Source organism: Nasonia vitripennis, unplaced genomic scaffold, assembly GCF_009193385.2.
Source record: "Nasonia vitripennis strain AsymCx unplaced genomic scaffold, Nvit_psr_1.1 unplaced0095, whole genome shotgun sequence".
NCBI lineage: Eukaryota > Metazoa > Arthropoda > Insecta > Hymenoptera > Pteromalidae > Nasonia > Nasonia vitripennis.
Window position 1 is genome coordinate 78,232 of NW_022279874.1, and position 4,269 is coordinate 82,500.

At 49.2% G+C, this 4,269-nt stretch overlaps 1 non-coding gene across 1 annotated transcript in view; it reads left to right on the forward strand.

Moving 5' to 3' along the window:
* The first annotated feature begins 4,026 nt into the window (after nucleotides 1-4,026).
* LOC116418205 overlaps nucleotides 4,027-4,269 on the forward strand; it is a 1,915-nt gene continuing 1,672 nt past the window's right edge. The window contains exon 1 of the ribosomal RNA XR_004228283.1: nucleotides 4,027-4,269. This exon is cut by the window's right edge and continues 1,672 nt beyond it. This is a non-coding gene — a ribosomal RNA (small subunit ribosomal RNA).

The following is a 4,269-nucleotide window of genomic DNA, read 5'->3' on the forward strand; positions in this document are numbered from 1 at the left end:
GCGTATCACTCATTCGTTCTCGCACATCACTCATTGACGCTCGCACATCACTCATTGACGCTCGCACATCACTCATTTGAGCTCGCACATTGCTCATTCGTGCTCGCACATCACTCATTCGTGCTCGCACATCACTCATTGACGCTCGCACATCACTCATTCGTGCTCGGACATCACTCATTGACGCTCGCATATTACTCATTCTTGCTCGCACATCACTCATTCGTTCTCGCACATCACTCATTGACGCTCGCACATCACTCATTGACGCTCGCGTATCACTCATTCGTGTTCGCACATCACTCATAGACGCTCGCACATCACTCATTGACGCTCGCGTATCACTCATTCGTGCTCGCACATCACTCATTCGTGCTCGCACATTACTCATTGACGCTCGCATATTACTCATTGACGCTCGCACATCACTCATTCGTGCTCGCACATCACTCATTTGAGCTCGCACATTGCTCATTCGTGCTCGCACATCACTCATTCGTGCTCGCATATCTCTCATTCTTGCTATATAAATCTACATTATAACTGTCACTATCTACGACGAAATGTGATCACGTCAGGCGCGAAATATTATTACATAGGGATCGGTGCGAACGGCGGGAGCAGAAAATGATTAAATCAGTAAACTGAAACGTTTAGCTATCTATACGAAGATTGCTCGCATGCATTAACGAGATTCCCACTGTCCCTATCTACCATCTTCCGAACGGAAGAGCCCCGGGAGGGTCGCATTTCTGCCAGGGCAGTTGGGTGAACCCTGAGATTTCGGTATACTCATTCGTGCTCGCACATCACTCATTTGAGCTCGCACATTGCTCATTCGTGCTCGCACATCACTCATTCGTGCTCGCACATCACTCATTGACGCTCGCACATCACTCATTTGTGCTCGCGTATCACTCATTCGTGCTCGCACATCACTCATTCGTGCTCGCACATTACTCATTGACGCTCGCACATCACTCATTGACTCTCGCGTATCACTCATTCGTGTTCGCACATCACTCATAGACGCTCGCACATCACTCATTGACGCTCGCATATTACTCATTCGTGCTCGCACATCACTCATTGACGCTCGCACATCACTCATTTGTGCTCGCGTATCACTCATTCGTGCTCGCACATCACTCATTCGTGCTCGCACATTACTCATTGACGCTCGCATATTACTCATTGACGCTCGCACATCACTCATTGACGCTCGCACATCACTCATTGACGCTCGCACATCACTCATTTGTGCTCGCACATTGCTCATTCGTGCTCGCACATCACTCATTTGAGCTCGCACATTGCTCATTCGTGCTCGCACATCACTCATTCGTGCTCGCACATTGCTCATTCTTGCTCGCACATCACTCATTTGTGCTCGCGTATCACTCATTCGTGCTCGCACATTACTCATTGACGCTCGCACATCACTCATTGACGCTCGCACATTACTCATTGACGCTCGCATATTACTCATTCGTGCTCGCACATCACTCATTCGTTCTCGCACATCACTCATTGACGCTCGCACATCACTCATTGACGCTCGCGTATCACTCATTCGTGTTCGCACATCACTCATAGACGCTCGCACATCACTCATTGACGCTCGCGTATCACTCATTCGTGCTCGCACATCACTCATTCGTGCTCGCACATTACTCATTGACGCTCGCATATTACTCATTGACGCTCGCACATCACTCATTCGTGCTCGCATATCTCTCATTCTTGCTATATAAATCTACATTATAACTGTCACTATCTACGACGAAATGTGATCACGTCAGGCGCGAAATATTATTACATAGGGATCGGTGCGAACGGCGGGAGCAGAAAATGATTAAATCAGTAAACTGAAACGTTTAGCTATCTATACGAAGATTGCTCGCATGCATTAACGAGATTCCCACTGTCCCTATCTACCATCTTCCGAACGGAAGAGCCCCGGGAGGGTCGCATTTCTGCCAGGGCAGTTGGGTGAACCCTGAGATTTCGGTATACTCATTCGTGCTCGCACATCACTCATTTGAGCTCGCACATTGCTCATTCGTGCTCGCACATCACTCATTCGTGCTCGCACATCACTCATTGACGCTCGCACATCACTCATTTGTGCTCGCGTATCACTCATTCGTGCTCGCACATCACTCATTCGTGCTCGCACATTACTCATTGACGCTCGCACATCACTCATTGACTCTCGCGTATCACTCATTCGTGTTCGCACATCACTCATAGACGCTCGCACATCACTCATTGACGCTCGCATATTACTCATTCGTGCTCGCACATCACTCATTGACGCTCGCACATCACTCATTTGTGCTCGCGTATCACTCATTCGTGCTCGCACATCACTCATTCGTGCTCGCACATTACTCATTGACGCTCGCATATTACTCATTGACGCTCGCACATCACTCATTGACGCTCGCACATCACTCATTGACGCTCGCACATCACTCATTTGTGCTCGCACATTGCTCATTCGTGCTCGCACATCACTCATTTGAGCTCGCACATTGCTCATTCGTGCTCGCACATCACTCATTCGTGCTCGCACATTGCTCATTCTTGCTCGCACATCACTCATTTGTGCTCGCGTATCACTCATTCGTGCTCGCACATTACTCATTGACGCTCGCACATCACTCATTGACGCTCGCACATTACTCATTGACGCTCGCATATTACTCATTCGTGCTCGCACATCACTCATTCGTGCTCGCACATTACTCATTGACGCTCGCATATTACTCGTTGACGCTCGCACATCACTCATTGACGCTCGCACATCACTCATTTGTGCTCGCACATCACTCATTGACGCTCGCACATCACTCATTGACGCTCGCACATTGCTCATTCTTGCTCGCACATTGCTCATTCTTGCTCGCACATCACTCATTCGTGCTCGCACATTACTCATTGACGCTCGCATATTACTCATTCGTGCTCGCACATCACTCATTCGTGCTCGCACATCACTCATTCGTGCTCGCACATTACTCATTGACGCTCGCATATTACTCATTCGTGCTCGCACATCACTCATTCGTGCTCGCACATCACTCATTGACGCTCGCACATCACTCATTGACGCTCGCACATCACTCATTCGTGCTCGCACATTACTCATTGACGCTCGCACATCACTCATTCGTGCTCGCACATCACTCATTGACGCTCGCACATCACTCATTGACGCTCGCACAGCACTCATTCGTGCTCGCACATTGCTCATCGGCGTGTTCACTTCTGTCAGATGTTTAAGTATTGCAGTCCCGGGAAGGCAGGACACGAGTTTTGCGGGTTTTCTCCCATAAGCCGACGTGCTTAAGTCTATACGGCGCCGATGCCCCGGCGGGCGATTCGGTATATGTAAGAAAGGCTCGAGCGTCTACGGACATCGAGCCTTTATACGAAATATTGTTATTCACAGCATTACCGCGGGTCGGTGTCTTTGACCGAATGGCCCTTTAAGCGGTGCGCGCCCTAGGCGTTAACAGATCGTTACTCTTACTTGAGATTACGATAACTACCGAGCATCGACTCACTCCATTCCGAGCGAGAATACTGTATGCGTTATTTCACGCAAGGCGAATTTATTTCGCTGACCACGACGACTTGACTAATGTCTAACGTCGGGTGTGACTCTTCTTTTTACAAGAGAGACTGTTTGAACTTGAACGATAATACCCGCGGTCTCGCTACGTTAATTCATTACGGGCAGACGTAGCGTACCGTGACTCGCGCGCGCTTAGGTGCTTGCGAGGTGATTTTGAATGCGAAAATGTGCCCAAAGTGTCGCGTGTGTGACTCTCGTTCGTTCGTGCGGCGGGTTGGTCTACACGCGCGATACTTTGTGTGCTCGACGACTTGATCGTAAACGGAGTGTGTCGTCGGTCTTCCTTAGCGTTGATCGGCGTTCGACACGACCGCGTGCGTGAGTCGCTCGTGTCACACACGAGCTCTCGTGCGCGCAACTTTGTTGCGTTGTTACGACGAAGCTCCCTGGTTGATCCTGCCAGTAGTCATATGCTTGTCTCAAAGATTAAGCCATGCATGTCTCAGTGCATGCCGAATTAAGGTGAAACCGCGAATGGCTCATTAAATCAGTTATGGTTCCTTAGATCGTACCCACATTTACTTGGATAACTGTGGTAATTCTAGAGCTAATACATGCAAACCAGAGTTCCGACCAGAGATGGAAGGAACGCTTTTATTAGATCAAAACCAATCGGTGGCGGGTTC